This window comes from Oncorhynchus tshawytscha, unplaced genomic scaffold (assembly GCF_018296145.1).
Source record: "Oncorhynchus tshawytscha isolate Ot180627B unplaced genomic scaffold, Otsh_v2.0 Un_contig_1626_pilon_pilon, whole genome shotgun sequence".
NCBI classification, from domain to species: domain Eukaryota; kingdom Metazoa; phylum Chordata; class Actinopteri; order Salmoniformes; family Salmonidae; genus Oncorhynchus; species Oncorhynchus tshawytscha.
The window spans coordinates 114,386-122,500 of NW_024609597.1; the positions used below are offsets into that span (position 1 = coordinate 114,386).

Sequence of the window (8,115 nt, forward strand, 5' to 3'; positions counted from 1 at the left end):
GTCCTGTTTTCATTATGTTAGTAGTGGTGCTGGTACTGTTTTCATTATGTTAGTAGTGGTGCTGGTACTGTTTTCATTATGTTAGTAGTGGTGCTGGTACTGTTTTCATTATGTTAGTAGTCGTGCTGGTACTGTTTTCATTATGTTAGTAGTGGTGCTGGTACTGTTTTCATTATGTTAGTAGGGGTGCTGGTACTGTTTTCATTATGTTAGTAGTGGTGCTGGTTCTGTTTTCATTATGTTAGTAGTGGTGCTGGTCCTGTTTTCATTATGTTAGTAGTGGTGCTGGTCCTGTTTTCATTATGTTAGTAGTGGTGCTGGTCCTGTTTTCATTATGTTAGTAGTGGTGCTGGTCCTGTTTTCATTATGTTAGTAGTGGTGCTGGTTCTGTTTTCATTATGTTAGTAGTTGTGCTGGTCCTGTTTTCATTATGTTAGTAGTGGTGCTGGTCCTGTTTTCATTATGTTAGTAGGGGTGCTGGTCCTGTTTTCATTATGTTAGTAGGGGTGCTGGTACTGTTTTCATTATGTTAGTAGTGGTGCTGGTTCTGTTTTCATTATGTTAGTAGTGGTGCTGGTCCTGTTTTCATTATGTTCGTAGTGGTGCTGGTCCTGTTTTCATTATGTTAGTAGTGGTGCTGGTCCTGTTTTCATTATGTTAGTAGTGGTGCTGGTTCTGTTTTCATTATGTTAGTAGTTGTGCTGGTCCTGTTTTCATTATGTTAGTAGTGGTGCTGGTCCTGTTTTCATTATGTTAGTAGGGTGCTGGTCCTGTTTTCATTATGTTAGTAGTGGTGCTGGTACTGTTTTCATTATGTTAGTAGTGGTGCTGGTTCTGTTTTCATTATGTTAGTAGTGGTGCTGGTCCTGTTTTCATTATGTTAGTAGTGGTGCTGGTCCTGTTTTCATTATGTTAGTAGTGGTGCTGGTCCTGTTTTCATTATGTTAGTAGTGGTGCTGGTCCTGTTTTCATTATGTTAGTAGTGGTGCTGGTCCTGTTTTCATTATGTTAGTAGTGGTGCTGGTCCTGTTTTCATTATGTTAGTAGTGGTGCTGGTACTGTTTTCATTATGTTAGTAGTGGTGCTGGTCCTGTTTTCATTATGTTAGTAGTGGTGCTGGTCCTGTTTTCATTATGTTAGTAGTGGTGCTGGTTCTGTTTTCATTATGTTAGTAGTGGTGCTGGTTCTGTTTTCATTATGTTAGTAGTGGTGCTGGTCCTGTTTTCATTATGTTAGTAGTGGTGCTGGTTCTGTTTTCATTATGTTAGTAGTGGTGCTGGTTCTGTTTTCATTATGTTAGTAGTGGTGCTGGTACTGTTTTCATTATGTTAATAGGGGTGCTGGTACTGTTTTCATTGTTAGTAGTGGTGCTGGTTCTGTTTTCATTATGTTAGTAGTGGTGCTGGTCCTGTTTTCATTATGTTAGTAGTGGTGCTGGTCCTGTTTTCATTATGTTAGTAGTGGTGCTGGTACTGTTTTCATTATGTTAGTAGTGGTGCTGGTACTGTTTTCATTATGTTAGTAATGGTGCTGGTTCTGTTTTCATTATGTTAGTAGTGGTGCTGGTCCTGTTTTCATTATGTTAGTAGTGGTGCTGGTACTGTTTTCATTATGTTAGTAGTGGTGCTGGTACTGTTTTCATTATGTTAGTAGTGGTGCTGGTACTGTTTTCATTATGTTAGTAGTGGTGCTGGTACTGTTTTCATTATGTTAGTAGTGGTGCTGGTACTGTTTTCATTATGTTAGTAGTGGTGCTGGTACTGTTTTCATTATGTTAGTAGTGGTGCTGGTTCTGTTTTCATTATGTTAGTAGTGGTGCTGGTCCTGTTTTCATTATGTTAGTAGTGGTGCTGGTCCTGTTTTCATTATGTTAGTAGTGGTGCTGGTCCTGTTTTCATTATGTTAGTAGTGGTGCTGGTCCTGTTTTCATTATGTTAGTAGTGGTGCTGGTTCTGTTTTCATTATGTTAGTAGTTGTGCTGGTCCTGTTTTCATTATGTTAGTAGTGGTGCTGGTCCTGTTTTCATTATGTTAGTAGGGGTGCTGGTCCTGTTTTCATTATGTTAGTAGGGTGCTGGTACTGTTTTCATTATGTTAGTAGTGGTGCTGGTTCTGTTTTCATTATGTTAGTAGTGGTGCTGGTCCTGTTTTCATTATGTTAGTAGTGGTGCTGGTACTGTTTTCATTATGTTAGTAGTGGTGCTGGTCCTGTTTTCATTATGTTAGTAGTGGTGCTGGTTCTGTTTTCATTATGTTAGTAGTTGTGCTGGTCCTGTTTTCATTATGTTAGTAGTGGTGCTGGTCCTGTTTTCATTATGTTAGTAGGGGTGCTGGTCCTGTTTTCATTATGTTAGTAGGGGTGCTGGTACTGTTTTCATTATGTTAGTAGTGGTGCTGGTTCTGTTTTCATTATGTTAGTAGTGGTGCTGGTCCTGTTTTCATTATGTTCGTAGTGGTGCTGGTCCTGTTTTCATTATGTTAGTAGTGGTGCTGGTCCTGTTTTCATTATGTTAGTAGTGGTGCTGGTCCTGTTTTCATTATGTTAGTAGTGGTGCTGGTCCTGTGTTTTTGTCCACTGGGTGTCATCAGAGTGTTAATAATGTATTTTTGTCTGCAGCAGAGTGTTAAGACAGGGTTTCCCCAACTCGGTCCTGGGCCCCATCATGGCATTGTAAGCACTAAGCACCATGCTCTACCAGCTGAGCTAGAGGACTCCTCTGGGTCCTTGCAGTTGTAGTTCATGGAGTTGAGCTTAAAGCTAGAGGACTCCTCTAGGTCCTACCAGTTTTAGTTAATGGAGTTGAGCTTAAAGCTAGAGGACTCCTCTAGGTCCTTGCAGTTGTAGTTCATGGAGTTGAGCTTAAAGCTAGAGGACTCCTCTAGGTCCTTGCAGTTTTAGTTCATGGAGTTGAGCTTAAAGCTAGAGGACTCCTCTAGGTCCTTGCAGTTTTAGTTCATGGAGTTGAGCTTAAAGCTAGAGGACTCCTCTAGGTCCTTGCAGTTGTAGTTCATGGAGTTGAGCTTAAAGCTAGAGGACTCCTCTAGGTCCTACCAGTTTTAGTTCATGGAGTTGAGCTTCGAGCTAGAGGACTCCTCTAGGTCCTTGCAGTTTTAGTTCATGGAGTTGAGCTTCGAGCTAGAGGACTCCTCTAGGTCCTTGCAGTTTTAGTTCATGGAGTTGAGCTTCGAGCTAGAGGACTCCTCTAGGTCCTACCAGTTTTAGTTAATGGAGTTGAGCTTCGATGGCCAATCTGACGTTCAAACTACAACCACAAAGCAGTTTCTCTGTTTTGTTAAACAGGGTGGAGAAATGTACACACTCACATTCATAAACAGAGAGATGGATGCAACGACTAACCATCCACGAGGTCAACGTCGTGTTGGAGGCTTTATGGTGTTTGTTTACAACCACATTGTTTTGAAACGATGTGGTAAAATCCGCGTGTCTTTTGGGTTACGACGGGGTGTGACCGTTGAACTATGATCATGAAGCATTTTTCAGTAATATTCTTATTTTAAAAACCTATGCGGTGCTCCCATTTGGGTCCAGCGACTGTCAAGCCAAAACCGTTATGCTGAGAGTTCCGACCACCTTGACGAGGTCGCTAGTGGTCGGGTTAAGGTTGCTAAAATTGGCCTTACCGAGGCTTCTTTAAAACATGACAATGTTCAGTTTGAAGATGCTAAAAGGTATTGGTGTCTGAAAACGATTCAGATGAAATGTTATTTGTCACATGCTTGGTAAACAACAAGTATAGACTAGCAGGGAAATGCTAACTAACGGCTCCTCCCAACAATGCAGAGAAATAAAATAGAAACAGTCATAACAGGTAATTACAGTGTATTCAGAAAGTATTCAGACCCCTTGACTTTTTCCACATTTTGTTACGTTACAGCCTTATTCTAAAATTGATTAAATACTTTCCCCCCTCATCAATCTACACACAATATCTATAATGACAAAGCATAACAGGTTTTTGGAAATGTTTGCAAATGTATCAAAAATAAAAACCCAAAATGCCTTATTTACATAAGTATTCCGAGCCTTTGCTATGGAAGGAATTGTCCGTAGAGCTCCGAGACTGGATTGTGTAAAGGCACAGATCTGGGGAAGGGAACCAAAACATAACTACAGTGCACTGTAGCAGTTCTATTCTCTATTCACTTCTCCAAACTGTTGGTTTAAGAGCTGTTGTTTTTACATTTTAGGATCTTTTAAATGAATTTCCTCCAGACATCTTGGATTATGGGAACTTACCGGTAAGTTTATTGGAGATAGGAAATATTACTACATTATATTCATCATACTGTTTCCTCTAGGTTCCAGTGCCCCAGTGCAGGTCTGTTCCAGTGCAGTATAACAGGCCTGGTGTTCAGGATGGAGGGAGAAGGAGAGGTGCTCTATAGGACAGTCCACTGGGACAGGAGGCTTCTATCCCAGAGAGGCAAGAGGCCTGCAGGACCTCTGTTCATGTTTAGATGCCTTAAGGGGTCTGTCAGTCAACTACACCTCCCACACTGTCAGATGCATTCTGGTAAGTATTCATATCAAGAAACATTCAGGAGTGAAAGAGGGATTTCACTTTCAAGACCACTCTAAAAATATGCTACATTGTCTTCATTTTCAATTAAATTGTAGTACAGTGTATTCAGAAAGTATTCAGACCCCTTGACTTTTTAGTTAAAGTCTTATTCTATGAAATTACAAGCTTGGCACACCTGCATTTGCGGAGCTTTTCCCATTCTTCTCTGCAGATCCTCAAGTTCTGTCAGTTTGAATGGGAAGTATCGCTGCACAACTGTGTGCTTAGGGTCATTGTCCCGTTGGAAGGTGAACAATCTGACATCCTGAGCGCTCTGGAGCAGGTTTTCATCAAGGATCTCTCAGTACTTTGTTCCATTCATCTTTCCCTCGATCCTGAATAGTATTCCAGTCCATGCCACTGAAAAACATCCCCACATCATGATTCTGCCACCACCATGCTTCACCATAGGTATGGTGCCAGGTTTCCTCCAGACGTGACGCTTGGCATTCAGGCCAAAGAGTTCAATCTTGGTTTCATCCGACCAGAGAATCTTGTTTCTCATGGTCTGTCCTTTAGGAGCCTTTTGGCAAACTACAAGCGGGCTGTCATGTGCCTTTTACTGAGGTGTGGCTTCCGTCTGGCCACCCTACCACAAAGGCCTGTGCTGCAGAGATGGTTGTCCTTCTGGAAGGTTCTCCCATCTCCACAGAGGAACTCTGGAGCTCTTTCAGTGTGACCATCAGGTTCTTGGTCACCTCCCTGACCAAGGCCCTTCTCCCCTGATTGCTCAGTTTGGCCAGGTGGCCAGCTCTGGGAAGAGTCTTGGTGGTTACAAACTTATTCCATTTAAGAATGATGGAAGCCACTGTGTTTATGGGGACCTTCTATGCTACATAAATGTTTTGGTACCCTTCCCCAGATCTGTGCCTCGACATAATCCTGTCTCTGCGCTCTACGGACAATTCCTTCAACCTCATGGCTTGGTTTTTGCTCTGAAATGCACTGTCAACATTCGGACCTTATATAGACAGGTGTGTGCCTTTCCAATTATGTCCAATCAATTTAATTTAGAATAGGTGGACTCCAATCAAGTTGTAGAAACATCTCAAGGATAATCAATAGAAACGGGATGCACCTGAGCAAAATTTCGAGTCTCATAGCAAAGGGTCTGAATACTTCTAAAAACCTGTTTTGCTTTGTCATTATGGGGTATTATTTGTAGATTGATGAGGACAAATTGTTATTATATCAATTTTAGAACAAGGCTGTAACGTAACAAAATGTTGATAAAGTCAAGGGTTCTGAACACTTTCTGAATGCACCGTATAGAACTAGAAAACCAGTTTACGACTATGAAATGGCGTCACTAAGCCAAATGTTATATTGTATATCTGAGACAGCTCTAAATGTTCTCTTTCTTTCCCAGGTGGTGGATGTGACTTCCTGTCTGTAGCCCATGTGACTGATGACTGAGTTTATCCCTCCTCGTGAGACAACAGACACACATGTCACAATATACATCACTGGATTCTGTCTCGGTAGGTCCCTTGTTTCTTGTCAATCATTGGCTTAGTGTCTGACTGCTGATTTCACCAATATCTTCTTTAAGTAAACCAGTCACACCTTTATTAATGCAACTGCAGACAGAAGTTGACAATGGAAACACAGCTTGTATGTTTCAGAGTAAGTTCTGCAGCCCACCTAAGGGCACAGCTGATTATATACATGTGGTCACTCCCTAGTGGTGTGATCACCTACGTCAATGTATGTGTCCAATGAGCTGAGGTTACCTTATAAGGCAACCTAGTACAATAGTTTCTCTGAATTCATTAGCATTGTCCACTGTTACACAAAATGTCAACACCAGACAGTGGTAACTTCTCTTTATCTAGTTTCAGTTTGACTCAGACCTAACATGCAAGCACACTCTTACAACAGCTGGAGCATAACCACATAGATGGCTTGTGCAATGTAGATGGCTTGTGCAATGTAGACCACTTCTATCTGGCTGGAATTCAATCAAACACACAATGGGGAATGTAATGCTAGCATAACAGCTAAACATGTAATCAAACACACAATGGGGAATGTAATGCTAGCATAACGGCTAAACATATAATCAAACACACAATGGGGAATGTAATGCTGGCATAACGGCTAAACATGTAATCAAACCATTATGGAGAGTAGCAAGGAACAAGTAGCAAGTTTGACTGAATTCCATCTGTTGACCTTTTTCATCTTATTGCTTTATTCTCAAACTTTATGTATTTTTTTAACCATATAAATAAAATATTTAAAAAAAGTCATTTTGAAGCACAACTAACCTGTTTATTGTTGGTCCTTTCAAGGTGCGGGAGGTGATTGAAAGGGATGGAATTAGAGAAATTCTAACAACTTCTCAGTGTAAACTGACCCTGAAAAAAGAATACACCCTCTCCACTTATTCTGCAGATGGACATCAAATACAACCAAACGCAAATCTGGGCTATTTTTGAAGAACAATTTTTTATATTCCGATGTAACTTTTCATTTCATTCTCACTGACTACAAAGGTCTCTTGATTTCAGGAAGCAGTGTTTGTGAAATGTGATTCCTATGAAAACAACTACTTTCAGTTGTTCTTATAAACTACAGTTAAAGAAGTTGATCTGCTTCTGAAAGAAAAGGAAGGTGATGAACTTGTATGGAACAGACTTGTCTGGCTGCCAGGTAACAGACATTCAGAGATCAAATCAAATGAGGTCAGACCAGGAGCAGCAGAACTAGTACATGTTGTAGTTCTCTGATAGTATTATTGTTACGTGTTGTAGTTCTCTGATAGTAGTACTGTTACATGTTGTAGTTCTCTGATAGTAGTACTGTTACATGTTGTAGTTCTCTGATAGTAGTACTGTTACATGTTGTAGTACTGTTACATGTTGTAGTTCTGTTACATGTTGTAGTTCTCTGATAGTAGTACTGTTACATGTTGTAGTTCTCTGATAGTAGTACTGTTACATGTTGTAGTACTGTTACATGTTGTAGTTCTCTGGTAGTAGTACTGTTACATGTTGTAGTTCTCTGATAGTAGTACTGTTACATGTTGTAGTACTGTTACATGTTGTAGTACTGTTACATGTTGTAGTACTGTTACATGTTGTAGTTCTCTGATAGTAGTACTGTTACATGTTGTAGTTCTCTGATAGTAGTACTGTTACATGTTGTAGTTCTCTGATAGTAGTACTGTTACATGTTGTAGTTCTCTGATAGTATTACTGTTACATGTTGTAGTTCTCTGATAGTATTACTGTTACATGTTGTAGTTCTCTGATAGTAGTACTGTTACATGTTGTAGTTCTCTGATAGTATTACTGTTACATGTTGTAGTTCTCTGATAATAGTACTGTTACATGTTGTAGTTCTCTGATAGTAGTACTGTTACATGTTGTAGTACTGTTACATGTTGTAGTACTGTTACATGTTGTAGTACTGTTACATGTTGTAGTTCTCTGATAGCATTATTGTTATTGAACTATGATTGCAGCCATAACAAGTTAACTTGTTTGCAGTGTGGACAAGTTACAATGCCTTTTCTTGACTTGTCATGC

At 40.2% G+C, this 8,115-nt stretch overlaps 1 long non-coding RNA gene across 1 annotated transcript in view; it reads left to right on the plus strand.

Annotated features, from left to right (window-relative positions):
- Nucleotides 1-4,127: 4,127 nt before the first annotated feature.
- Nucleotides 4,128-8,115, plus strand: part of LOC121845238 — a 4,408-nt gene continuing 420 nt past the window's right edge. The window contains exons 1-4 of the long non-coding RNA XR_006082464.1: nucleotides 4,128-4,259; nucleotides 4,320-4,534; nucleotides 5,952-6,063; nucleotides 6,877-8,115. The exon at nucleotides 6,877-8,115 is cut by the window's right edge and continues 420 nt beyond it. This is a non-coding gene — a long non-coding RNA (uncharacterized LOC121845238). The remainder of the gene's footprint in view (nucleotides 4,260-4,319; nucleotides 4,535-5,951; nucleotides 6,064-6,876) is intronic.